The sequence below is a fragment of the Hyla sarda genome, unplaced genomic scaffold (assembly GCF_029499605.1).
Source record: "Hyla sarda isolate aHylSar1 unplaced genomic scaffold, aHylSar1.hap1 scaffold_408, whole genome shotgun sequence".
In the NCBI taxonomy this organism is placed as follows: Eukaryota; Metazoa; Chordata; class Amphibia; order Anura; family Hylidae; genus Hyla; species Hyla sarda.
Genome location: NW_026610424.1, coordinates 105,578 through 133,462, shown reverse-complemented (window position 1 = coordinate 133,462; position 27,885 = coordinate 105,578). Strand labels below are relative to the sequence as shown.

General features: G+C 46.7%; 10 non-coding genes and 3 pseudogenes across 10 annotated transcripts; all 13 read left to right on the top strand.

Moving 5' to 3' along the window:
- Positions 1 to 549: 549 nt before the first annotated feature.
- LOC130333456 (U2 spliceosomal RNA) lies at positions 550 to 740 on the top strand. Its single transcript, XR_008875635.1, has one exon. It is a non-coding gene; the product is annotated as a U2 spliceosomal RNA (small nuclear RNA).
- A 2,091-nt stretch (positions 741 to 2,831) lies between these two features.
- Positions 2,832 to 3,022, top strand: LOC130333455 (U2 spliceosomal RNA). The gene has a single exon (XR_008875634.1). It is a non-coding gene; the product is annotated as a U2 spliceosomal RNA (small nuclear RNA).
- Positions 3,023 to 5,109: 2,087 nt separating this feature from the next.
- On the top strand, positions 5,110 to 5,300 carry LOC130333454 (U2 spliceosomal RNA). Its single transcript, XR_008875633.1, has one exon. It is a non-coding gene; the product is annotated as a U2 spliceosomal RNA (small nuclear RNA).
- Positions 5,301 to 7,389: 2,089 nt separating this feature from the next.
- LOC130333392 (U2 spliceosomal RNA) lies at positions 7,390 to 7,568 on the top strand (annotated as a pseudogene).
- Positions 7,569 to 9,656: 2,088 nt separating this feature from the next.
- Positions 9,657 to 9,847, top strand: LOC130333452 (U2 spliceosomal RNA). Its single transcript, XR_008875632.1, has one exon. It is a non-coding gene; the product is annotated as a U2 spliceosomal RNA (small nuclear RNA).
- A 2,089-nt stretch (positions 9,848 to 11,936) lies between these two features.
- LOC130333451 (U2 spliceosomal RNA) lies at positions 11,937 to 12,127 on the top strand. Its single transcript, XR_008875631.1, has one exon. It is a non-coding gene; the product is annotated as a U2 spliceosomal RNA (small nuclear RNA).
- Positions 12,128 to 14,220: 2,093 nt separating this feature from the next.
- LOC130333450 (U2 spliceosomal RNA) lies at positions 14,221 to 14,411 on the top strand. Its single transcript, XR_008875630.1, has one exon. It is a non-coding gene; the product is annotated as a U2 spliceosomal RNA (small nuclear RNA).
- Positions 14,412 to 16,150: 1,739 nt separating this feature from the next.
- LOC130333396 (U2 spliceosomal RNA) lies at positions 16,151 to 16,323 on the top strand (annotated as a pseudogene).
- Positions 16,324 to 18,407: 2,084 nt separating this feature from the next.
- On the top strand, positions 18,408 to 18,567 carry LOC130333418 (U2 spliceosomal RNA; annotated as a pseudogene).
- Positions 18,568 to 19,260: 693 nt separating this feature from the next.
- LOC130333413 (U2 spliceosomal RNA) lies at positions 19,261 to 19,447 on the top strand. The gene has a single exon (XR_008875605.1). It is a non-coding gene; the product is annotated as a U2 spliceosomal RNA (small nuclear RNA).
- Positions 19,448 to 21,545: 2,098 nt separating this feature from the next.
- On the top strand, positions 21,546 to 21,736 carry LOC130333449 (U2 spliceosomal RNA). Its single transcript, XR_008875629.1, has one exon. It is a non-coding gene; the product is annotated as a U2 spliceosomal RNA (small nuclear RNA).
- A 2,084-nt stretch (positions 21,737 to 23,820) lies between these two features.
- Positions 23,821 to 24,011, top strand: LOC130333448 (U2 spliceosomal RNA). Its single transcript, XR_008875628.1, has one exon. It is a non-coding gene; the product is annotated as a U2 spliceosomal RNA (small nuclear RNA).
- A 2,094-nt stretch (positions 24,012 to 26,105) lies between these two features.
- LOC130333386 (U2 spliceosomal RNA) lies at positions 26,106 to 26,296 on the top strand. Its single transcript, XR_008875592.1, has one exon. It is a non-coding gene; the product is annotated as a U2 spliceosomal RNA (small nuclear RNA).
- Positions 26,297 to 27,885: the final 1,589 nt, after the last annotated feature.

Sequence of the window (27,885 nt, the reverse complement as noted above, 5' to 3'; positions counted from 1 at the left end):
AAAGGGATTTGTGATGTCACCTAGAACCTTCACAGCAGCGACAGCTTTATGAGGAGCATCAGCACTGCTCTGCCTGAGCAGAACCATCACCGCCATAGGTTGTCAAATAACCCGGATTTAACCCACACAGGTAAGTCCAATGGGGTGCAGGCATGTCCTCTATGCTTACAGCTTCCCGTGGGTGTTGGTTTGATACCGTTTGGGGACAGCCAAGGAGGCATCTGCAGGCAACAAAGGTAGGTGTGTGCTTGTGTGTGTGTTTCCTATGCAGATCCTAAGCCCAGTGTCACATGCAAGTAGGAGGAGTAAGAAGGGTTCCTGGCAAATCCGGGTTATGGATTGCATTTAAAAAGGCCCCGTGGGAGTGCAATGGGCCCCTGTCTTGCTGCTTAGCAATAATGGTATGGGTTTAGGTTCTGCTGTGTGTACTGGTGGTTGACTGCCCCCCAGCCCAGAGTGTGCATGGAAAATTGTCTGGCAGCCTCCCTGACAGCAAGCAGTGATAGTGCCCATGAAGGGGACCTTGTTGGGCCCGCCCCTTTCACGGTTATCGCTTCTCGGCCTTTTGGCTAAGATCAAGTGTAGTATCTGTTCTTATCAGTTTAATATCTGATACGTCCCCTATCTGGGGACCATATATTAAATGGATTTTTGAGAACGGGGGCCGATTTCGAAGCTTGCTTCCGTCGCCCTATGCATTGACCCGATATGGCAGTATCTTCGGGTACAGTGCACCACCCCTTTACAGGGTTAAAAAGAAAGATTCCTACTTTCATTGCTACCTGCTTGCTGGCTAGCCAGCTAGCCAGCCCTGTGGGCCTTGCTGCTGCTGCAGCCAAAAAACAAAAGGTGGTGCTGCTGCTGCTTCTGCTGCTTCTGCTTCTGCTTGTGTCTGGCCCCTGTTGGAGCGTCCAGGCACAGGACTTCTGCTGCTGCTGACTAAATGGCCTCCTTAATTGGATCATTTGAGTAGCCAGCACACCTGTGCAGGTAGGGCATGACATGATAGGCAGCTGCCTTGATAGCGGGTGGGTGCTGAATGTTCCTAATTGACAAAATAAGATTAATGCTTATGAAGAAATATAAAATCTCATCCCTTCCCCAATATCGCGCCACACCCCTACCCCTTAATTCCCTGGTTGAACGTGATGGACATATGTCTTTTTTCGACCGTACTAACTATGTAACTATGTAACATAACATGGGGGGGGGGGGGTCTCCTGGCTGTTCACACAGGTGTGTCATTGCTGTACATTGACCATGCATTGCTTCTGTGGTATTGCAAAGGCAAAGACAAATGCTTCCAGCCATCCATTGCACTAATGGATTGGTCATCAGCTGGCTGTCTATGTCCCGCATCAATATAGACCAAAGTACAGAGGGTTAGGCTATGCTATTGTGCACCTACCTGATGCATCAGAAGGTGCGAGGCCCTTGCTAAATTCTGTGCACAGACTTTGAGATCTATGCTTTAGACTGTATCTAAACCTGCTCCAACATGGACTGACATTCTGGCCTACTTTCAGCCGATGCGACTTGTCTGTCGCTGAACAGTCGCTTTTTATGTATTCAGCACCTATGTATAATGTTGTAAAAATGCTCTAGAAGCTAAAGTCGCAGAAATGTCACACATATTTGGCCTGCAACTTTCTGTGCGACAAATTCAGACAGGAAAAATCAGTATAAATCCTTAGAAAATTATCCCCCAGTGTCTCCATCTGCTGGCGGTATTGAATAAGCATTGCTGCACTGATGGGGTATGCATTAGACGAAAAAAAAGAAGAAAAAGAAGAATAATACGCCCAGAAAAGAGGCGAAAAGGAGAAAAACGTAAAAAAACGTGAAAAAAAAGTAAGAGGAAGAGAAGGGAAAAAAAGGTGGAAATGGGTTTAAAAGTGATTTCGGCGGAGAATATATATATATATATATATATATATATATATATATATATATATATATGCGCGCACACACACATAGATATAAACGTATTCTCCGTTGAGATATTGCAGCCGCTGCTGTGTCCAGGCCCAGGAGCCTTAGCACTGTGCTGTGATGTCACTCAATACCACTGACATCACTAGGTGTAAACAACATCTCTCCTTTGCTGTGTATGTGACTATGGAGCTGTTTGGTGATGTCGTCTATTACGGCCTTCATAGAAGCAACAGGAGATTGTTGCATCCATCTTGAACCCTCAGAACTACAGTGCTATGATGTCACTCACTTCCACAGGCCTTGCAGAGTGTAAACAACAACAACCCAGCTTTGTTGTGTATGTAACCAAAGGGATTTGTGATGTCACCTAGAACCTTCACAGCAGCGACAGCTTTATGAGGAGCATCAGCACTGCTCTGCCTGAGCAGAACCATCACCGCCATAGGTTGTCAAATAACCCGGATTTAACCCACACAGGTAAGTCCAATGGGGTGCAGGCATGTCCTCTATGCTTACAGCTTCCCGTGGGTGTTGGTTTGATACCGTTTGGGGACAGCCAAGGAGGCATCTGCAGGCAACAAAGGTAGGTGTGTGCTTGTGTGTGTGTTTCCTATGCAGATCCTAAGCCCAGTGTCACATGCAAGTAGGAGGAGTAAGAAGGGTTCCTGGCAAATCCGGGTTATGGATTGCATTTAAAAAGGCCCCGTGGGAGTGCAATGGGCCCCTGTCTTGCTGCTTAGCAATAATGGTATGGGTTTAGGTTCTGCTGTGTGTACTGGTGGTTGACTGCCCCCCAGCCCAGAGTGTGCATGGAAAATTGTCTGGCAGCCTCCCTGACAGCAAGCAGTGATAGTGCCCATGAAGGGGACCTTGTTGGGCCCGCCCCTTTCACGGTTATCGCTTCTCGGCCTTTTGGCTAAGATCAAGTGTAGTATCTGTTCTTATCAGTTTAATATCTGATACGTCCCCTATCTGGGGACCATATATTAAATGGATTTTTGAGAACGGGGGCCGATTTCGAAGCTTGCTTCCGTCGCCCTATGCATTGACCCGATATGGCAGTATCTTCGGGTACAGTGCACCACCCCCTTACAGGGTTAAAAAGAAAGATTCCTACTTTCATTGCTACCTGCTTGCTGGCTAGCCAGCTAGCCAGCCCTGTGGGCCTTGCTGCTGCTGCAGCCAAAAAACAAAAGGTGGTGCTGCTGCTGCTTCTGCTGCTTCTGCTTCTGCTTGTGTCTGGCCCCTGTTGGAGCGTCCAGGCACAGGACTTCTGCTGCTGCTGACTAAATGGCCTCCTTAATTGGATCATTTGAGTAGCCAGCACACCTGTGCAGGTAGGGCATGACATGATAGGCAGCTGCCTTGATAGCGGGTGGGTGCTGAATGTTCCTAATTGACAAAATAAGATTAATGCTTATGAAGAAATATAAAATCTCATCCCTTCCCCAATATCGCGCCACACCCCTACCCCTTAATTCCCTGGTTGAACGTGATGGACATATGTCTTTTTTCGACCGTACTAACTATGTAACTATGTAACATAACATGGGGGGGGGGGGTCTCCTGGCTGTTCACACAGGTGTGTCATTGCTGTACATTGACCATGCATTGCTTCTGTGGTATTGCAAAGGCAAAGACAAATGCTTCCAGCCATCCATTGCACTAATGGATTGGTCATCAGCTGGCTGTCTATGTCCCGCATCAATATAGACCAAAGTACAGAGGGTTAGGCTATGCTATTGTGCACCTACCTGATGCATCAGAAGGTGCGAGGCCCTTGCTAAATTCTGTGCACAGACTTTGAGATCTATGCTTTAGACTGTATCTAAACCTGCTCCAACATGGACTGACATTCTGGCCTACTTTCAGCCGATGCGACTTGTCTGTCGCTGAACAGTCGCTTTTTATGTATTCAGCACCTATGTATAATGTTGTAAAAATGCTCTAGAAGCTAAAGTCGCAGAAATGTCACACATATTTGGCCTGCAACTTTCTGTGCGACAAATTCAGACAGGAAAAATCAGTATAAATCCTTAGAAAATTATCCCCCAGTGTCTCCATCTGCTGGCGGTATTGAATAAGCATTGCTGCACTGATGGGGTATGCATTAGACGAAAAAAAAGAAGAAAAAGAAGAATAATACGCCCAGAAAAGAGGCGAAAAGGAGAAAAACGTAAAAAAACGTGAAAAAAAAGTAAGAGGAAGAGAAGGGAAAAAAAGGTGGAAATGGGTTTAAAAGTGATTTCGGCGGAGAAATATATATATATATATATATATATATATATATATATATATATATGCGCACACACACACATAGATATAAACGTATTCTCCGTTGAGATATTGCAGCCGCTGCTGTGTCCAGGCCCAGGAGCCTTAGCACTGTGCTGTGATGTCACTCAATACCACTGACATCACTAGGTGTAAACAACATCTCTCCTTTGCTGTGTATGTGACTATGGAGCTGTTTGGTGATGTCGTCTATTACGGCCTTCATAGAAGCAACAGGAGATTGTTGCATCCATCTTGAACCCTCAGAACTACAGTGCTATGATGTCACTCACTTCCACAGGCCTTGCAGAGTGTAAACAACAACAACCCAGCTTTGTTGTGTATGTAACCAAAGGGATTTGTGATGTCACCTAGAACCTTCACAGCAGCGACAGCTTTATGAGGAGCATCAGCACTGCTCTGCCTGAGCAGAACCATCACCGCCATAGGTTGTCAAATAACCCGGATTTAACCCACACAGGTAAGTCCAATGGGGTGCAGGCATGTCCTCTATGCTTACAGCTTCCCGTGGGTGTTGGTTTGATACCGTTTGGGGACAGCCAAGGAGGCATCTGCAGGCAACAAAGGTAGGTGTGTGCTTGTGTGTGTGTTTCCTATGCAGATCCTAAGCCCAGTGTCACATGCAAGTAGGAGGAGTAAGAAGGGTTCCTGGCAAATCCGGGTTATGGATTGCATTTAAAAAGGCCCCGTGGGAGTGCAATGGGCCCCTGTCTTGCTGCTTAGCAATAATGGTATGGGTTTAGGTTCTGCTGTGTGTACTGGTGGTTGACTGCCCCCCAGCCCAGAGTGTGCATGGAAAATTGTCTGGCAGCCTCCCTGACAGCAAGCAGTGATAGTGCCCATGAAGGGGACCTTGTTGGGCCCGCCCCTTTCACGGTTATCGCTTCTCGGCCTTTTGGCTAAGATCAAGTGTAGTATCTGTTCTTATCAGTTTAATATCTGATACGTCCCCTATCTGGGGACCATATATTAAATGGATTTTTGAGAACGGGGGCCGATTTCGAAGCTTGCTTCCGTCGCCCTATGCATTGACCCGATATGGCAGTATCTTCGGGTACAGTGCACCACCCCCTTACAGGGTTAAAAAGAAAGATTCCTACTTTCATTGCTACCTGCTTGCTGGCTAGCCAGCTAGCCAGCCCTGTGGGCCTTGCTGCTGCTGCAGCCAAAAAACAAAAGGTGGTGCTGCTGCTGCTTCTGCTGCTTCTGCTTCTGCTTGTGTCTGGCCCCTGTTGGAGCGTCCAGGCACAGGACTTCTGCTGCTGCTGACTAAATGGCCTCCTTAATTGGATCATTTGAGTAGCCAGCACACCTGTGCAGGTAGGGCATGACATGATAGGCAGCTGCCTTGATAGCGGGTGGGTGCTGAATGTTCCTAATTGACAAAATAAGATTAATGCTTATGAAGAAATATAAAATCTCATCCCTTCCCCAATATCGCGCCACACCCCTACCCCTTAATTCCCTGGTTGAACGTGATGGACATATGTCTTTTTTCGACCGTACTAACTATGTAACTATGTAACATAACATGGGGGGGGGGGGTCTCCTGGCTGTTCACACAGGTGTGTCATTGCTGTACATTGACCATGCATTGCTTCTGTGGTATTGCAAAGGCAAAGACAAATGCTTCCAGCCATCCATTGCACTAATGGATTGGTCATCAGCTGGCTGTCTATGTCCCGCATCAATATAGACCAAAGTACAGAGGGTTAGGCTATGCTATTGTGCACCTACCTGATGCATCAGAAGGTGCGAGGCCCTTGCTAAATTCTGTGCACAGACTTTGAGATCTATGCTTTAGACTGTATCTAAACCTGCTCCAACATGGACTGACATTCTGGCCTACTTTCAGCCGATGCGACTTGTCTGTCGCTGAACAGTCGCTTTTTATGTATTCAGCACCTATGTATAATGTTGTAAAAATGCTCTAGAAGCTAAAGTCGCAGAAATGTCACACATATTTGGCCTGCAACTTTCTGTGCGACAAATTCAGACAGGAAAAATCAGTATAAATCCTTAGAAAATTATCCCCCAGTGTCTCCATCTGCTGGCGGTATTGAATAAGCATTGCTGCACTGATGGGGTATGCATTAGACGAAAAAAAAGAAGAAAAAGAAGAATAATACGCCCAGAAAAGAGGCGAAAAGGAGAAAAACGTAAAAAAACGTGAAAAAAAAGTAAGAGGAAGAGAAGGGAAAAAAAGGTGGAAATGGGTTTAAAAGTGATTTCGGCGGAGAAATATATATATATATATATATATATATATATATATATATATATATATGCGCACACACACACATAGATATAAACGTATTCTCCGTTGAGATATTGCAGCCGCTGCTGTGTCCAGGCCCAGGAGCCTTAGCACTGTGCTGTGATGTCACTCAATACCACTGACATCACTAGGTGTAAACAACATCTCTCCTTTGCTGTGTATGTGACTATGGAGCTGTTTGGTGATGTCGTCTATTACGGCCTTCATAGAAGCAACAGGAGATTGTTGCATCCATCTTGAACCCTCAGAACTACAGTGCTATGATGTCACTCACTTCCACAGGCCTTGCAGAGTGTAAACAACAACAACCCAGCTTTGTTGTGTATGTAACCAAAGGGATTTGTGATGTCACCTAGAACCTTCACAGCAGCGACAGCTTTATGAGGAGCATCAGCACTGCTCTGCCTGAGCAGAACCATCACCGCCATAGGTTGTCAAATAACCCGGATTTAACCCACACAGGTAAGTCCAATGGGGTGCAGGCATGTCCTCTATGCTTACAGCTTCCCGTGGGTGTTGGTTTGATACCGTTTGGGGACAGCCAAGGAGGCATCTGCAGGCAACAAAGGTAGGTGTGTGCTTGTGTGTGTGTTTCCTATGCAGATCCTAAGCCCAGTGTCACATGCAAGTAGGAGGAGTAAGAAGGGTTCCTGGCAAATCCGGGTTATGGATTGCATTTAAAAAGGCCCCGTGGGAGTGCAATGGGCCCCTGTCTTGCTGCTTAGCAATAATGGTATGGGTTTAGGTTCTGCTGTGTGTACTGGTGGTTGACTGCCCCCCAGCCCAGAGTGTGCATGGAAAATTGTCTGGCAGCCTCCCTGACAGCAAGCAGTGATAGTGCCCATGAAGGGGACCTTGTTGGGCCCGCCCCTTTCACGGTTATCGCTTCTCGGCCTTTTGGCTAAGATCAAGTGTAGTATCTGTTCTTATCAGTTTAATATCTGATAGGGGACCATATATTAAATGGATTTTTGAGAACGGGGGCCGATTTCGAAGCTTGCTTCCGTCGCCCTATGCATTGACCCGATATGGCAGTATCTTCGGGTACAGTGCACCACCCCCTTACAGGGTTAAAAAGAAAGATTCCTACTTTCATTGCTACCTGCTTGCTGGCTAGCCAGCTAGCCAGCCCTGTGGGCCTTGCTGCTGCTGCAGCCAAAAAACAAAAGGTGGTGCTGCTGCTGCTTCTGCTGCTTCTGCTTCTGCTTGTGTCTGGCCCCTGTTGGAGCGTCCAGGCACAGGACTTCTGCTGCTGCTGACTAAATGGCCTCCTTAATTGGATCATTTGAGTAGCCAGCACACCTGTGCAGGTAGGGCATGACATGATAGGCAGCTGCCTTGATAGCGGGTGGGTGCTGAATGTTCCTAATTGACAAAATAAGATTAATGCTTATGAAGAAATATAAAATCTCATCCCTTCCCCAATATCGCGCCACACCCCTACCCCTTAATTCCCTGGTTGAACGTGATGGACATATGTCTTTTTTCGACCGTACTAACTATGTAACTATGTAACATAACATGGGGGGGGGGGGTCTCCTGGCTGTTCACACAGGTGTGTCATTGCTGTACATTGACCATGCATTGCTTCTGTGGTATTGCAAAGGCAAAGACAAATGCTTCCAGCCATCCATTGCACTAATGGATTGGTCATCAGCTGGCTGTCTATGTCCCGCATCAATATAGACCAAAGTACAGAGGGTTAGGCTATGCTATTGTGCACCTACCTGATGCATCAGAAGGTGCGAGGCCCTTGCTAAATTCTGTGCACAGACTTTGAGATCCTATGCTTTAGACTGTATCTAAACCTGCTCCAACATGGACTGACATTCTGGCCTACTTTCAGCCGATGCGACTTGTCTGTCGCTGAACAGTCGCTTTTTATGTATTCAGCACCTATGTATAATGTTGTAAAAATGCTCTAGAAGCTAAAGTCGCAGAAATGTCACACATATTTGGCCTGCAACTTTCTGTGCGACAAATTCAGACAGGAAAAATCAGTATAAATCCTTAGAAAATTATCCCCCAGTGTCTCCATCTGCTGGCGGTATTGAATAAGCATTGCTGCACTGATGGGGTATGCATTAGACGAAAAAAAAGAAGAAAAAGAAGAATAATACGCCCAGAAAAGAGGCGAAAAGGAGAAAAACGTAAAAAAACGTGAAAAAAAAGTAAGAGGAAGAGAAGGGAAAAAAAGGTGGAAATGGGTTTAAAAGTGATTTCGGCGGAGAAATATATATATATATATATATATATATATATATATATATATATATGCGCACACACACACATAGATATAAACGTATTCTCCGTTGAGATATTGCAGCCGCTGCTGTGTCCAGGCCCAGGAGCCTTAGCACTGTGCTGTGATGTCACTCAATACCACTGACATCACTAGGTGTAAACAACATCTCTCCTTTGCTGTGTATGTGACTATGGAGCTGTTTGGTGATGTCGTCTATTACGGCCTTCATAGAAGCAACAGGAGATTGTTGCATCCATCTTGAACCCTCAGAACTACAGTGCTATGATGTCACTCACTTCCACAGGCCTTGCAGAGTGTAAACAACAACAACCCAGCTTTGTTGTGTATGTAACCAAAGGGATTTGTGATGTCACCTAGAACCTTCACAGCAGCGACAGCTTTATGAGGAGCATCAGCACTGCTCTGCCTGAGCAGAACCATCACCGCCATAGGTTGTCAAATAACCCGGATTTAACCCACACAGGTAAGTCCAATGGGGTGCAGGCATGTCCTCTATGCTTACAGCTTCCCGTGGGTGTTGGTTTGATACCGTTTGGGGACAGCCAAGGAGGCATCTGCAGGCAACAAAGGTAGGTGTGTGCTTGTGTGTGTGTTTCCTATGCAGATCCTAAGCCCAGTGTCACATGCAAGTAGGAGGAGTAAGAAGGGTTCCTGGCAAATCCGGGTTATGGATTGCATTTAAAAAGGCCCCGTGGGAGTGCAATGGGCCCCTGTCTTGCTGCTTAGCAATAATGGTATGGGTTTAGGTTCTGCTGTGTGTACTGGTGGTTGACTGCCCCCCAGCCCAGAGTGTGCATGGAAAATTGTCTGGCAGCCTCCCTGACAGCAAGCAGTGATAGTGCCCATGAAGGGGACCTTGTTGGGCCCGCCCCTTTCACGGTTATCGCTTCTCGGCCTTTTGGCTAAGATCAAGTGTAGTATCTGTTCTTATCAGTTTAATATCTGATACGTCCCCTATCTGGGGACCATATATTAAATGGATTTTTGAGAACGGGGGCCGATTTCGAAGCTTGCTTCCGTCGCCCTATGCATTGACCCGATATGGCAGTATCTTCGGGTACAGTGCACCACCCCCTTACAGGGTTAAAAAGAAAGATTCCTACTTTCATTGCTACCTGCTTGCTGGCTAGCCAGCTAGCCAGCCCTGTGGGCCTTGCTGCTGCTGCAGCCAAAAAACAAAAGGTGGTGCTGCTGCTGCTTCTGCTGCTTCTGCTTCTGCTTGTGTCTGGCCCCTGTTGGAGCGTCCAGGCACAGGACTTCTGCTGCTGCTGACTAAATGGCCTCCTTAATTGGATCATTTGAGTAGCCAGCACACCTGTGCAGGTAGGGCATGACATGATAGGCAGCTGCCTTGATAGCGGGTGGGTGCTGAATGTTCCTAATTGACAAAATAAGATTAATGCTTATGAAGAAATATAAAATCTCATCCCTTCCCCAATATCGCGCCACACCCCTACCCCTTAATTCCCTGGTTGAACGTGATGGACATATGTCTTTTTTCGACCGTACTAACTATGTAACTATGTAACATAACATGGGGGGGGGGTCTCCTGGCTGTTCACACAGGTGTGTCATTGCTGTACATTGACCATGCATTGCTTCTGTGGTATTGCAAAGGCAAAGACAAATGCTTCCAGCCATCCATTGCACTAATGGATTGGTCATCAGCTGGCTGTCTATGTCCCGCATCAATATAGACCAAAGTACAGAGGGTTAGGCTATGCTATTGTGCACCTACCTGATGCATCAGAAGGTGCGAGGCCCTTGCTAAATTCTGTGCACAGACTTTGAGATCTATGCTTTAGACTGTATCTAAACCTGCTCCAACATGGACTGACATTCTGGCCTACTTTCAGCCGATGCGACTTGTCTGTCGCTGAACAGTCGCTTTTTATGTATTCAGCACCTATGTATAATGTTGTAAAAATGCTCTAGAAGCTAAAGTCGCAGAAATGTCACACATATTTGGCCTGCAACTTTCTGTGCGACAAATTCAGACAGGAAAAATCAGTATAAATCCTTAGAAAATTATCCCCCAGTGTCTCCATCTGCTGGCGGTATTGAATAAGCATTGCTGCACTGATGGGGTATGCATTAGACGAAAAAAAAGAAGAAAAAGAAGAATAATACGCCCAGAAAAGAGGCGAAAAGGAGAAAAACGTAAAAAAACGTGAAAAAAAAGTAAGAGGAAGAGAAGGGAAAAAAAGGTGGAAATGGGTTTAAAAGTGATTTCGGCGGAGAAATATATATATATATATATATATATATATATATATATATATATATATATGCGCACACACACACATAGATATAAACGTATTCTCCGTTGAGATATTGCAGCCGCTGCTGTGTCCAGGCCCAGGAGCCTTAGCACTGTGCTGTGATGTCACTCAATACCACTGACATCACTAGGTGTAAACAACATCTCTCCTTTGCTGTGTATGTGACTATGGAGCTGTTTGGTGATGTCGTCTATTACGGCCTTCATAGAAGCAACAGGAGATTGTTGCATCCATCTTGAACCCTCAGAACTACAGTGCTATGATGTCACTCACTTCCACAGGCCTTGCAGAGTGTAAACAACAACAACCCAGCTTTGTTGTGTATGTAACCAAAGGGATTTGTGATGTCACCTAGAACCTTCACAGCAGCGACAGCTTTATGAGGAGCATCAGCACTGCTCTGCCTGAGCAGAACCATCACCGCCATAGGTTGTCAAATAACCCGGATTTAACCCACACAGGTAAGTCCAATGGGGTGCAGGCATGTCCTCTATGCTTACAGCTTCCCGTGGGTGTTGGTTTGATACCGTTTGGGGACAGCCAAGGAGGCATCTGCAGGCAACAAAGGTAGGTGTGTGCTTGTGTGTGTGTTTCCTATGCAGATCCTAAGCCCAGTGTCACATGCAAGTAGGAGGAGTAAGAAGGGTTCCTGGCAAATCCGGGTTATGGATTGCATTTAAAAAGGCCCCGTGGGAGTGCAATGGGCCCCTGTCTTGCTGCTTAGCAATAATGGTATGGGTTTAGGTTCTGCTGTGTGTACTGGTGGTTGACTGCCCCCCAGCCCAGAGTGTGCATGGAAAATTGTCTGGCAGCCTCCCTGACAGCAAGCAGTGATAGTGCCCATGAAGGGGACCTTGTTGGGCCCGCCCCTTTCACGGTTATCGCTTCTCGGCCTTTTGGCTAAGATCAAGTGTAGTATCTGTTCTTATCAGTTTAATATCTGATACGTCCCCTATCTGGGGACCATATATTAAATGGATTTTTGAGAACGGGGGCCGATTTCGAAGCTTGCTTCCGTCGCCCTATGCATTGACCCGATATGGCAGTATCTTCGGGTACAGTGCACCACCCCCTTACAGGGTTAAAAAGAAAGATTCCTACTTTCATTGCTACCTGCTTGCTGGCTAGCCAGCTAGCCAGCCCTGTGGGCCTTGCTGCTGCTGCAGCCAAAAAACAAAAGGTGGTGCTGCTGCTGCTTCTGCTGCTTCTGCTTCTGCTTGTGTCTGGCCCCTGTTGGAGCGTCCAGGCACAGGACTTCTGCTGCTGCTGACTAAATGGCCTCCTTAATTGGATCATTTGAGTAGCCAGCACACCTGTGCAGGTAGGGCATGACATGATAGGCAGCTGCCTTGATAGCGGGTGGGTGCTGAATGTTCCTAATTGACAAAATAAGATTAATGCTTATGAAGAAATATAAAATCTCATCCCTTCCCCAATATCGCGCCACACCCCTACCCCTTAATTCCCTGGTTGAACGTGATGGACATATGTCTTTTTTCGACCGTACTAACTATGTAACTATGTAACATAACATGGGGGGGGGGGGTCTCCTGGCTGTTCACACAGGTGTGTCATTGCTGTACATTGACCATGCATTGCTTCTGTGGTATTGCAAAGGCAAAGACAAATGCTTCCAGCCATCCATTGCACTAATGGATTGGTCATCAGCTGGCTGTCTATGTCCCGCATCAATATAGACCAAAGTACAGAGGGTTAGGCTATGCTATTGTGCACCTACCTGATGCATCAGAAGGTGCGAGGCCCTTGCTAAATTCTGTGCACAGACTTTGAGATCTATGCTTTAGACTGTATCTAAACCTGCTCCAACATGGACTGACATTCTGGCCTACTTTCAGCCGATGCGACTTGTCTGTCGCTGAACAGTCGTTTTTTATGTATTCAGCACCTATGTATAATGTTGTAAAAATGCTCTAGAAGCTAAAGTCGCAGAAATGTCACACATATTTGGCCTGCAACTTTCTGTGCGACAAATTCAGACAGGAAAAATCAGTATAAATCCTTAGAAAATTATCCCCCAGTGTCTCCATCTGCTGGCGGTATTGAATAAGCATTGCTGCACTGATGGGGTATGCATTAGACGAAAAAAAAGAAGAAAAAGAAGAATAATACGCCCAGAAAAGAGGCGAAAAGGAGAAAAACGTAAAAAAACGTGAAAAAAAAGTAAGAGGAAGAGAAGGGAAAAAAAGGTGGAAATGGGTTTAAAAGTGATTTCGGCGGAGAAATATATATATATATATATATATATATATATATATATATATATATATATATGCGCACACACACACATAGATATAAACGTATTCTCCGTTGAGATATTGCAGCCGCTGCTGTGTCCAGGCCCAGGAGCCTTAGCACTGTGCTGTGATGTCACTCAATACCACTGACATCACTAGGTGTAAACAACATCTCTCCTTTGCTGTGTATGTGACTATGGAGCTGTTTGGTGATGTCGTCTATTACGGCCTTCATAGAAGCAACAGGAGATTGTTGCATCCATCTTGAACCCTCAGAACTACAGTGCTATGATGTCACTCACTTCCACAGGCCTTGCAGAGTGTAAACAACAACAACCCAGCTTTGTTGTGTATGTAACCAAAGGGATTTGTGATGTCACCTAGAACCTTCACAGCAGCGACAGCTTTATGAGGAGCATCAGCACTGCTCTGCCTGAGCAGAACCATCACCGCCATAGGTTGTCAAATAACCCGGATTTAACCCACACAGGTAAGTCCAATGGGGTGCAGGCATGTCCTCTATGCTTACAGCTTCCCGTGGGTGTTGGTTTGATACCGTTTGGGGACAGCCAAGGAGGCATCTGCAGGCAACAAAGGTAGGTGTGTGCTTGTGTGTGTGTTTCCTATGCAGATCCTAAGCCCAGTGTCACATGCAAGTAGGAGGAGTAAGAAGGGTTCCTGGCAAATCCGGGTTATGGATTGCATTTAAAAAGGCCCCGTGGGAGTGCAATGGGCCCCTGTCTTGCTGCTTAGCAATAATGGTATGGGTTTAGGTTCTGCTGTGTGTACTGGTGGTTGACTGCCCCCCAGCCCAGAGTGTGCATGGAAAATTGTCTGGCAGCCTCCCTGACAGCAAGCAGTGATAGTGCCCATGAAGGGGACCTTGTTGGGCCCGCCCCTTTCACGGTTATCGCTTCTCGGCCTTTTGGCTAAGATCAAGTGTAGTATCTGTTCTTATCAGTTTAATATCTGATACGTCCCCTATCTGGGGACCATATATTAAATGGATTTTTGAGAACGGGGGCCGATTTCGAAGCTTGCTTCCGTCGCCCTATGCATTGACCCGATATGGCAGTATCTTCGGGTACAGTGCACCACCCCCTTACAGGGTTAAAAAGAAAGATTCCTACTTTCATTGCTACCTGCTTGCTGGCTAGCCAGCTAGCCAGCCCTGTGGGCCTTGCTGCTGCTGCAGCCAAAAAACAAAAGGTGGTGCTGCTGCTGCTTCTGCTGCTTCTGCTTCTGCTTGTGTCTGGCCCCTGTTGGAGCGTCCAGGCACAGGACTTCTGCTGCTGCTGACTAAATGGCCTCCTTAATTGGATCATTTGAGTAGCCAGCACACCTGTGCAGGTAGGGCATGACATGATAGGCAGCTGCCTTGATAGCGGGTGGGTGCTGAATGTTCCTAATTGACAAAATAAGATTAATGCTTATGAAGAAATATAAAATCTTGCTTCTGTGGTATTGCAAAGGCAAAGACAAATGCTTCCAGCCATAAAGGATAAACTCGAAGATCGGACTGTGGAGCTCCAGAAAGCTCACGATGGAAGGCAAGGCACTTGTCCTGCGGAGTGAAGTTTTGCCTGTGCTCCAATATACCGCACAGGCCTGGCCTCCCCATACCACCGTTTGCAAGGCCATCACCCGGACAGTGTTTGGCTTCGTCTGGGGCAAAATGGACAGAGTCAAGAGGACCGTGATGTACAAGGAACCCCGCAAGGGTGGGAAGGGAATACCCGACATCCCCGCTCTGCTGAGGGCCTCCTTTGCATGTGTCACGGTGCAGCGGACTCTTGTTGAAAAGACTGGCTCAGCGGGCAGGTCCATGTCTCGCTTGCTTCTCATGCCCCTCTGGAGACAGCTGGGCTGGGACAAGTGGGACAGCTCCATCCCTTACAATTGGAACACTCCCTGGTTCTATGGGGATGTTGTCCGGTTTGTGAGGGAGCACCAGCTGGAAGGACTGAAACCCGACCTATGGAAGCCGAAGACAATCCACAAGCTCATCCGAGCTAAGGACTTGACCGAGCTGGTTCCGGGACTCCCCGCAGCCACTGCAGAGACAGTTTGGAACAATGTGGCCTCAAAGCGGCTTACCAATGGACACAAGGACTTGTCGTGGATGGCCGTCATGGGAGGTCTCTCTCTCAGGTCATTCATGCATGCCCGCAACCTGTGCAAGACCCGGTACTGCCCTCGTTGCCCCTACGTGGAGGAAACATCTTTCCACGTGTTTTGGCAGTGCCCCTTTGCACAGGGTCTGTTGGACGCCCTAGAACATGAACTCAGAGACTCAGTGCCCAGGAGCTGCCTATCGTACCATTCGGTGCTTTACGGCCTGTTCCCTGGGACCCACGACGTGGAGGCCATCCAGGAGGCCTGGCGCCTTATGAACTGTTTTAAGGACGCAGTGTGGCTTGCCAGGAACCGCCTCGTGATCAACAGGGAAAACATGTCCGTCCGGGACTGCCGCAGGTTCATCAAGAACCTGCTTAGAGACTATTCCATCTTGGACAGCTCGGCCGTTGATGAGGAAGAAGAGGAGTGAAGACCCCTCTCCTTCTCCCATGTCTCCCTGAAGATACAGCCCAACAGTTTGGCCCTGTGATCCGCCCCCTCCCTACCCCCACATAGTCGCCCACACCCCTACCCCGATCACAGATTGTATTAATTGGTTTTTGTTTGATCTCTTGTGCCTTTCTATTGCAGGATTGAGCTGAATGTTAGAGTAGCATGGTGTGCGATGTATAGCTTAGGGAACCTTTGCTGTGTATTGTACTATCATGCTTTGTGTGACTGTAATTTATTGTACGACTTGTAATGACTGAACGGAAAATAAAGCTCTTTCAATCAAAAAAATCTGTTCTTATCAGTTTAATATCTGATACGTCCCCTATCTGGGGACCATATATTAAATGGATTTTTGAGAACGGGGGCCGATTTCGAAGCTTGCTTCCGTCGCCCTATGCATTGACCCGATATGGCAGTATCTTCGGGTACAGTGCACCACCCCCTTACAGGGTTAAAAAGAAAGATTCCTACTTTCATTGCTACCTGCTTGCTGGCTAGCCAGCTAGCCAGCCCTGTGGGCCTTGCTGCTGCTGCAGCCAAAAAACAAAAGGTGGTGCTGCTGCTGCTTCTGCTGCTTCTGCTTCTGCTTGTGTCTGGCCCCTGTTGGAGCGTCCAGGCACAGGACTTCTGCTGCTGCTGACTAAATGGCCTCCTTAATTGGATCATTTGAGTAGCCAGCACACCTGTGCAGGTAGGGCATGACATGATAGGCAGCTGCCTTGATAGCGGGTGGGTGCTGAATGTTCCTAATTGACAAAATAAGATTAATGCTTATGAAGAAATATAAAATCTCATCCCTTCCCCAATATCGCGCCACACCCCTACCCCTTAATTCCCTGGTTGAACGTGATGGACATATGTCTTTTTTCGACCGTACTAACTATGTAACTATGTAACATAACATGGGGGGGTCTCCTGGCTGTTCACACAGGTGTGTCATTGCTGTACATTGACCATGCATTGCTTCTGTGGTATTGCAAAGGCAAAGACAAATGCTTCCAGCCATCCATTGCACTAATGGATTGGTCATCAGCTGGCTGTCTATGTCCCGCATCAATATAGACCAAAGTACAGAGGGTTAGGCTATGCTATTGTGCACCTACCTGATGCATCAGAAGGTGCGAGGCCCTTGCTAAATTCTGTGCACAGACTTTGAGATCTATGCTTTAGACTGTATCTAAACCTGCTCCAACATGGACTGACATTCTGGCCTACTTTCAGCCGATGCGACTTGTCTGTCGCTGAACAGTCGCTTTTTATGTATTCAGCACCTATGTATAATGTTGTAAAAATGCTCTAGAAGCTAAAGTCGCAGAAATGTCACACATATTTGGCCTGCAACTTTCTGTGCGACAAATTCAGACAGGAAAAATCAGTATAAATCCTTAGAAAATTATCCCCCAGTGTCTCCATCTGCTGGCGGTATTGAATAAGCATTGCTGCACTGATGGGGTATGCATTAGACGAAAAAAAAGAAGAAAAAGAAGAATAATACGCCCAGAAAAGAGGCGAAAAGGAGAAAAACGTAAAAAAACGTGAAAAAAAAGTAAGAGGAAGAGAAGGGAAAAAAAGGTGGAAATGGGTTTAAAAGTGATTTCGGCGGAGAAATATATATATATATATATATATATATATATATATATATATATATATGCGCACACACACACATAGATATAAACGTATTCTCCGTTGAGATATTGCAGCCGCTGCTGTGTCCAGGCCCAGGAGCCTTAGCACTGTGCTGTGATGTCACTCAATACCACTGACATCACTAGGTGTAAACAACATCTCTCCTTTGCTGTGTATGTGACTATGGAGCTGTTTGGTGATGTCGTCTATTACGGCCTTCATAGAAGCAACAGGAGATTGTTGCATCCATCTTGAACCCTCAGAACTACAGTGCTATGATGTCACTCACTTCCACAGGCCTTGCAGAGTGTAAACAACAACAACCCAGCTTTGTTGTGTATGTAACCAAAGGGATTTGTGATGTCACCTAGAACCTTCACAGCAGCGACAGCTTTATGAGGAGCATCAGCACTGCTCTGCCTGAGCAGAACCATCACCGCCATAGGTTGTCAAATAACCCGGATTTAACCCACACAGGTAAGTCCAATGGGGTGCAGGCATGTCCTCTATGCTTACAGCTTCCCGTGGGTGTTGGTTTGATACCGTTTGGGGACAGCCAAGGAGGCATCTGCAGGCAACAAAGGTAGGTGTGTGCTTGTGTGTGTGTTTCCTATGCAGATCCTAAGCCCAGTGTCACATGCAAGTAGGAGGAGTAAGAAGGGTTCCTGGCAAATCCGGGTTATGGATTGCATTTAAAAAGGCCCCGTGGGAGTGCAATGGGCCCCTGTCTTGCTGCTTAGCAATAATGGTATGGGTTTAGGTTCTGCTGTGTGTACTGGTGGTTGACTGCCCCCCAGCCCAGAGTGTGCATGGAAAATTGTCTGGCAGCCTCCCTGACAGCAAGCAGTGATAGTGCCCATGAAGGGGACCTTGTTGGGCCCGCCCCTTTCACGGTTATCGCTTCTCGGCCTTTTGGCTAAGATCAAGTGTAGTATCTGTTCTTATCAGTTTTCATGCTGGTGGGGATGGGTGCTGCATGGAGGATGCAGGTGTACCAGGGCTTTCCGGGGCTGGTTCTGAGGAATCAGCTCGACGGCTGCCCCGATGTGACCTGTTCCCTCCGGGTCTCGCCATGAGGCTGAGAGGGTCTAGAGCCGAGGTACTTTTGTGCCTCGGGGAGTGGTGACCCCGAGGTGCCGAAACTCACTGGGAGAATAGACTCACTGAGTTGAAGCACGGGCACCATAATCTCTTCACCTTGTGGCACTCACCTCTTGATTCCCGGCCTTCTGGCTAGGATCAGAGAAATTTTTATAGATCCGGCCGGATGTCCGGGCAGTATATCTGCACACATTCACTTATTTATTTCTTTTTTGTCTCACTGTGTCACTTTTTGCGTGTTGTGTGTTCACAGGATTGGTCAGGATGCGGTAGCCCTTCTGGGTGTCCCTCCTGGCGGTCTAGGGGAGGTGTGTGTGGCCATTAGGTTCCGCACCTCCCTGCAAACACCCCGGGTACTCCTGCTTTGGCAGGGTACCTACCGTAATCGGCTCTGCGGGCAGATACCTTGGCTAACGCCAAGGGGGATGCCGGGAGCATTTGTGGTCCCCTAGTAGCTTCGGCGAAAAGGGACATCGAACCTGGAACCTCGCAGGTACCTTTTGGTCCTGAGGTGAAGGGTAAGGTTTGTTGGGGGGCCTCTCTCCTATCGGAGAAGGGCTTGCGATAGACCGCATCCTTTGTGCACGTTTTTTTAGTGTAACACGTTTGCACTTTTTCTTGCACTTTGGGTGAATCGAAAGCACGTTCCTCGGCTTTAGATAAAAAAAAAAAAAAAAAAAAATCTGTTCTTATCAGTTTAATATCTGATACGTCCCCTATCTGGGGACCATATATTAAATGGATTTTTGAGAACGGGGGCCGATTTCGAAGCTTGCTTCCGTCGCCCTATGCATTGACCCGATATGGCAGTATCTTCGGGTACAGTGCACCACCCCCTTACAGGGTTAAAAAGAAAGATTCCTACTTTCATTGCTACCTGCTTGCTGGCTAGCCAGCTAGCCAGCCCTGTGGGCCTTGCTGCTGCTGCAGCCAAAAAACAAAAGGTGGTGCTGCTGCTGCTTCTGCTGCTTCTGCTTCTGCTTGTGTCTGGCCCCTGTTGGAGCGTCCAGGCACAGGACTTCTGCTGCTGCTGACTAAATGGCCTCCTTAATTGGATCATTTGAGTAGCCAGCACACCTGTGCAGGTAGGGCATGACATGATAGGCAGCTGCCTTGATAGCGGGTGGGTGCTGAATGTTCCTAATTGACAAAATAAGATTAATGCTTATGAAGAAATATAAAATCTCATCCCTTCCCCAATATCGCGCCACACCCCTACCCCTTAATTCCCTGGTTGAACGTGATGGACATATGTCTTTTTTCGACCGTACTAACTATGTAACTATGTAACATAACATGGGGGGGGGGGGGGGGGGGTCTCCTGGCTGTTCACACAGGTGTGTCATTGCTGTACATTGACCATGCATTGCTTCTGTGGTATTGCAAAGGCAAAGACAAATGCTTCCAGCCATCCATTGCACTAATGGATTGGTCATCAGCTGGCTGTCTATGTCCCGCATCAATATAGACCAAAGTACAGAGGGTTAGGCTATGCTATTGTGCACCTACCTGATGCATCAGAAGGTGCGAGGCCCTTGCTAAATTCTGTGCACAGACTTTGAGATCTATGCTTTAGACTGTATCTAAACCTGCTCCAACATGGACTGACATTCTGGCCTACTTTCAGCCGATGCGACTTGTCTGTCGCTGAACAGTCGCTTTTTATGTATTCAGCACCTATGTATAATGTTGTAAAAATGCTCTAGAAGCTAAAGTCGCAGAAATGTCACACATATTTGGCCTGCAACTTTCTGTGCGACAAATTCAGACAGGAAAAATCAGTATAAATCCTTAGAAAATTATCCCCCAGTGTCTCCATCTGCTGGCGGTATTGAATAAGCATTGCTGCACTGATGGGGTATGCATTAGACGAAAAAAAAGAAGAAAAAGAAGAATAATACGCCCAGAAAAGAGGCGAAAAGGAGAAAAACGTAAAAAAACGTGAAAAAAAAGTAAGAGGAAGAGAAGGGAAAAAAAGGTGGAAATGGGTTTAAAAGTGATTTCGGCGGAGAAATATATATATATATATATATATATATATATATATATATATATATATATGCGCTCACACACACATAGATATAAACGTATTCTCCGTTGAGATATTGCAGCCGCTGCTGTGTCCAGGCCCAGGAGCCTTAGCACTGTGCTGTGATGTCACTCAATACCACTGACATCACTAGGTGTAAACAACATCTCTCCTTTGCTGTGTATGTGACTATGGAGCTGTTTGGTGATGTCGTCTATTACGGCCTTCATAGAAGCAACAGGAGATTGTTGCATCCATCTTGAACCCTCAGAACTACAGTGCTATGATGTCACTCACTTCCACAGGCCTTGCAGAGTGTAAACAACAACAACCCAGCTTTGTTGTGTATGTAACCAAAGGGATTTGTGATGTCACCTAGAACCTTCACAGCAGCGACAGCTTTATGAGGAGCATCAGCACTGCTCTGCCTGAGCAGAACCATCACCGCCATAGGTTGTCAAATAACCCGGATTTAACCCACACAGGTAAGTCCAATGGGGTGCAGGCATGTCCTCTATGCTTACAGCTTCCCGTGGGTGTTGGTTTGATACCGTTTGGGGACAGCCAAGGAGGCATCTGCAGGCAACAAAGGTAGGTGTGTGCTTGTGTGTGTGTTTCCTATGCAGATCCTAAGCCCAGTGTCACATGCAAGTAGGAGGAGTAAGAAGGGTTCCTGGCAAATCCGGGTTATGGATTGCATTTAAAAAGGCCCCGTGGGAGTGCAATGGGCCCCTGTCTTGCTGCTTAGCAATAATGGTATGGGTTTAGGTTCTGCTGTGTGTACTGGTGGTTGACTGCCCCCCAGCCCAGAGTGTGCATGGAAAATTGTCTGGCAGCCTCCCTGACAGCAAGCAGTGATAGTGCCCATGAAGGGGACCTTGTTGGGCCCGCCCCTTTCACGGTTATCGCTTCTCGGCCTTTTGGCTAAGATCAAGTGTAGTATCTGTTCTTATCAGTTTAATATCTGATACGTCCCCTATCTGGGGACCATATATTAAATGGATTTTTGAGAACGGGGGCCGATTTCGAAGCTTGCTTCCGTCGCCCTATGCATTGACCCGATATGGCAGTATCTTCGGGTACAGTGCACCACCCCCTTACAGGGTTAAAAAGAAAGATTCCTACTTTCATTGCTACCTGCTTGCTGGCTAGCCAGCTAGCCAGCCCTGTGGGCCTTGCTGCTGCTGCTGCAGCCAAAAAACAAAAGGTGGTGCTGCTGCTGCTTCTGCTGCTTCTGCTTCTGCTTGTGTCTGGCCCCTGTTGGAGCGTCCAGGCACAGGACTTCTGCTGCTGCTGACTAAATGGCCTCCTTAATTGGATCATTTGAGTAGCCAGCACACCTGTGCAGGTAGGGCATGACATGATAGGCAGCTGCCTTGATAGCGGGTGGGTGCTGAATGTTCCTAATTGACAAAATAAGATTAATGCTTATGAAGAAATATAAAATCTCATCCCTTCCCCAATATCGCGCCACACCCCTACCCCTTAATTCCCTGGTTGAACGTGATGGACATATGTCTTTTTTCGACCGTACTAACTATGTAACTATGTAACATAACATGGGGGGGGGGGGTCTCCTGGCTGTTCACACAGGTGTGTCATTGCTGTACATTGACCATGCATTGCTTCTGTGGTATTGCAAAGGCAAAGACAAATGCTTCCAGCCATCCATTGCACTAATGGATTGGTCATCAGCTGGCTGTCTATGTCCCGCATCAATATAGACCAAAGTACAGAGGGTTAGGCTATGCTATTGTGCACCTACCTGATGCATCAGAAGGTGCGAGGCCCTTGCTAAATTCTGTGCACAGACTTTGAGATCTATGCTTTAGACTGTATCTAAACCTGCTCCAACATGGACTGACATTCTGGCCTACTTTCAGCCGATGCGACTTGTCTGTCGCTGAACAGTCGCTTTTTATGTATTCAGCACCTATGTATAATGTTGTAAAAATGCTCTAGAAGCTAAAGTCGCAGAAATGTCACACATATTTGGCCTGCAACTTTCTGTGCGACAAATTCAGACAGGAAAAATCAGTATAAATCCTTAGAAAATTATCCCCCAGTGTCTCCATCTGCTGGCGGTATTGAATAAGCATTGCTGCACTGATGGGGTATGCATTAGACGAAAAAAAAGAAGAAAAAGAAGAATAATACGCCCAGAAAAGAGGCGAAAAGGAGAAAAACGTAAAAAAACGTGAAAAAAAAGTAAGAGGAAGAGAAGGGAAAAAAAGGTGGAAATGGGTTTAAAAGTGATTTCGGCGGAGAAATATATATATATATATATATATATATATATATATATATGCGCACACACACACATAGATATAAACGTATTCTCCGTTGAGATATTGCAGCCGCTGCTGTGTCCAGGCCCAGGAGCCTTAGCACTGTGCTGTGATGTCACTCAATACCACTGACATCACTAGGTGTAAACAACATCTCTCCTTTGCTGTGTATGTGACTATGGAGCTGTTTGGTGATGTCGTCTATTACGGCCTTCATAGAAGCAACAGGAGATTGTTGCATCCATCTTGAACCCTCAGAACTACAGTGCTATGATGTCACTCACTTCCACAGGCCTTGCAGAGTGTAAACAACAACAACCCAGCTTTGTTGTGTATGTAACCAAAGGGATTTGTGATGTCACCTAGAACCTTCACAGCAGCGACAGCTTTATGAGGAGCATCAGCACTGCTCTGCCTGAGCAGAACCATCACCGCCATAGGTTGTCAAATAACCCGGATTTAACCCACACAGGTAAGTCCAATGGGGTGCAGGCATGTCCTCTATGCTTACAGCTTCCCGTGGGTGTTGGTTTGATACCGTTTGGGGACAGCCAAGGAGGCATCTGCAGGCAACAAAGGTAGGTGTGTGCTTGTGTGTGTGTTTCCTATGCAGATCCTAAGCCCAGTGTCACATGCAAGTAGGAGGAGTAAGAAGGGTTCCTGGCAAATCCGGGTTATGGATTGCATTTAAAAAGGCCCCGTGGGAGTGCAATGGGCCCCTGTCTTGCTGCTTAGCAATAATGGTATGGGTTTAGGTTCTGCTGTGTGTACTGGTGGTTGACTGCCCCCCAGCCCAGAGTGTGCATGGAAAATTGTCTGGCAGCCTCCCTGACAGCAAGCAGTGATAGTGCCCATGAAGGGGACCTTGTTGGGCCCGCCCCTTTCACGGTTATCGCTTCTCGGCCTTTTGGCTAAGATCAAGTGTAGTATCTGTTCTTATCAGTTTAATATCTGATACGTCCCCTATCTGGGGACCATATATTAAATGGATTTTTGAGAACGGGGGCCGATTTCGAAGCTTGCTTCCGTCGCCCTATGCATTGACCCGATATGGCAGTATCTTCGGGTACAGTGCACCACCCCCTTACAGGGTTAAAAAGAAAGATTCCTACTTTCATTGCTACCTGCTTGCTGGCTAGCCAGCTAGCCAGCCCTGTGGGCCTTGCTGCTGCTGCTGCAGCCAAAAAACAAAAGGTGGTGCTGCTGCTGCTTCTGCTGCTTCTGCTTCTGCTTGTGTCTGGCCCCTGTTGGAGCGTCCAGGCACAGGACTTCTGCTGCTGCTGACTAAATGGCCTCCTTAATTGGATCATTTGAGTAGCCAGCACACCTGTGCAGGTAGGGCATGACATGATAGGCAGCTGCCTTGATAGCGGGTGGGTGCTGAATGTTCCTAATTGACAAAATAAGATTAATGCTTATGAAGAAATATAAAATCTCATCCCTTCCCCAATATCGCGCCACACCCCTACCCCTTAATTCCCTGGTTGAACGTGATGGACATATGTCTTTTTTCGACCGTACTAACTATGTAACTATGTAACATAACATGGGGGGGGGGGGGGTCTCCTGGCTGTTCACACAGGTGTGTCATTGCTGTACATTGACCATGCATTGCTTCTGTGGTATTGCAAAGGCAAAGACAAATGCTTCCAGCCATCCATTGCACTAATGGATTGGTCATCAGCTGGCTGTCTATGTCCCGCATCAATATAGACCAAAGTACAGAGGGTTAGGCTATGCTATTGTGCACCTACCTGATGCATCAGAAGGTGCGAGGCCCTTGCTAAATTCTGTGCACAAACTTTGAGATCTATGCTTTAGACTGTATCTAAACCTGCTCCAACATGGACTGACATTCTGGCCTACTTTCAGCCGATGCGACTTGTCTGTCGCTGAACAGTCGCTTTTTATGTATTCATCACCTATGTATAATGTTGTAAAAATGCTCTAGAAGCTAAAGTCGCAGAAATGTCACACATATTTGGCCTGCAACTTTCTGTGCGACAAATTCAGACAGGAAAAATCAGTATAAATCCTTAGAAAATTATCCCCCAGTGTCTCCATCTGCTGGCGGTATTGAATAAGCATTGCTGCACTGATGGGGTATGCATTAGACGAAAAAAAAGAAGAAAAAGAAGAATAATACGCCCAGAAAAGAGGCGAAAAGGAGAAAAACGTAAAAAATCGTGAAAAAAAAGTAAGAGGAAGAGAAGGGAAAAAAAGGTGGAAATGGGTTTAAAAGTGATTTCGGCGGAGAAATATATATATATATATATATATATATATATATATATATATATATATGCGCACACACACACATAGATATAAACGTATTCTCCGTTGAGATATTGCAGCCGCTGCTGTGTCCAGGCCCAGGAGCCTTAGCACTGTGCTGTGATGTCACTCAATACCACTGACATCACTAGGTGTAAACAACATCTCTCCTTTGCTGTGTATGTGACTATGGAGCTGTTTGGTGATGTCGTCTATTACGGCCTTCATAGAAGCAACAGGAGATTGTTGCATCCATCTTGAACCCTCAGAACTACAGTGCTATGATGTCACTCACTTCCACAGGCCTTGCAGAGTGTAAACAACAACAACCCAGCTTTGTTGTGTATGTAACCAAAGGGATTTGTGATGTTACCTAGAACCTTCACAGCAGCGACAGCTTTATGAGGAGCATCAGCACTGCTCTGCCTGAGCAGAACCATCACCGCCATAGGTTGTCAAATAACCCGGATTTAACCCACACAGGTAAGTCCAATGGGGTGCAGGCATGTCCTCTATGCTTACAGCTTCCCGTGGGTGTTGGTTTGATACCGTTTGGGGACAGCCAAGGAGGCATCTGCAGGCAACAAAGGTAGGTGTGTGCTTGTGTGTGTGTTTCCTATGCAGATCCTAAGCCCAGTGTCACATGCAAGTAGGAGGAGTAAGAAGGGTTCCTGGCAAATCCGGGTTATGGATTGCATTTAAAAAGGCCCCGTGGGAGTGCAATGGGCCCCTGTCTTGCTGCTTAGCAATAATGGTATGGGTTTAGGTTCTGCTGTGTGTACTGGTGGTTGACTGCCCCCCAGCCCAGAGTGTGCATGGAAAATTGTCTGGCAGCCTCCCTGACAGCAAGCAGTGATAGTGCCCATGAAGGGGACCTTGTTGGGCCCGCCCCTTTCACGGTTATCGCTTCTCGGCCTTTTGGCTAAGATCAAGTGTAGTATCTGTTCTTATCAGTTTAATATCTGATACGTCCCCTATCTGGGGACCATATATTAAATGGATTTTTGAGAACGGGGGCCGATTTCGAAGCTTGCTTCCGTCGCCCTATGCATTGACCCGATATGGCAGTATCTTTGGGTACAGTGCACCACCCCCTTACAGGGTTAAAAAGAAAGATTCCTACTTTCATTGCTACCTGCTTGCTGGCTAGCCAGCTAGCCAGCCCTGTGGGCCTTGCTGCTGCTGCTGCAGCCAAAAAACAAAAGGTGGTGCTGCTGCTGCTTCTGCTGCTTCTGCTTCTGCTTGTGTCTGGCCCCTGTTGGAGCGTCCAGGCACAGGACTTCTGCTGCTGCTGACTAAATGGCCTCCTTAATTGGATCATTTGAGTAGCCAGCACACCTGTGCAGGTAGGGCATGACATGATAGGCAGCTGCCTTGATAGCGGGTGGGTGCTGAATGTTCCTAATTGACAAAATAAGATTAATGCTTATGAAGAAATATAAAATCTCATCCCTTCCCCAATATCGCGCCACACCCCTACCCCTTAATTCCCTGGTTGAACGTGATGGACATATGTCTTTTTTCGACCGTACTAACTATGTAACTATGTAACATAACATGGGGGGGGGGGGGGGGGGTCTCCTGGCTGTTCACACAGGTGTGTCATTGCTGTACATTGACCATGCATTGCTTCTGTGGTATTGCAAAGGCAAAGACAAATGCTTCCAGCCATCCATTGCACTAATGGATTGGTCATCAGCTGGCTGTCTATGTCCCGCATCAATATAGACCAAAGTACAGAGGGTTAGGCTATGCTATTGTGCACCTACCTGATGCATCAGAAGGTGCGAGGCCCTTGCTAAATTCTGTGCACAGACTTTGAGATCTATGCTTTAGACTGTATCTAAACCTGCTCCAACATGGACTGACATTCTGGCCTACTTTCAGCCGATGCGACTTGTCTGTCGCTGAACAGTCGCTTTTTATGTATTCAGCACCTATGTATAATGTTGTAAAAATGCTCTAGAAGCTAAAGTCGCAGAAATGTCACACATATTTGGCCTGCAACTTTCTGTGCGACAAATTCAGACAGGAAAAATCAGTATAAATCCTTAGAAAATTATCCCCCAGTGTCTCCATCTGCTGGCGGTATTGAATAAGCATTGCTGCACTGATGGGGTATGCATTAGACGAAAAAAAAGAAGAAAAAGAAGAATAATACGCCCAGAAAAGAGGCGAAAAGGAGAAAAACGTAAAAAAACGTGAAAAAAAAGTAAGAGGAAGAGAAGGGAAAAAAAGGTGGAAATGGGTTTAAAAGTGATTTCGGCGGAGAAATATATATATATATATATATATATATATATATATATATATGCGCACACACACACATAGATATAAACGTATTCTCCGTTGAGATATTGCAGCCGCTGCTGTGTCCAGGCCCAGGAGCCTTAGCACTGTGCTGTGATGTCACTCAATACCACTGACATCACTAGGTGTAAACAACATCTCTCCTTTGCTGTGTATGTGACTATGGAGCTGTTTGGTGATGTCGTCTATTACGGCCTTCATAGAAGCAACAGGAGATTGTTGCATCCATCTTGAACCCTCAGAACTACAGTGCTATGATGTCACTCACTTCCACAGGCCTTGCAGAGTGTAAACAACAACAACCCAGCTTTGTTGTGTATGTAACCAAAGGGATTTGTGATGTCACCTAGAACCTTCACAGCAGCGACAGCT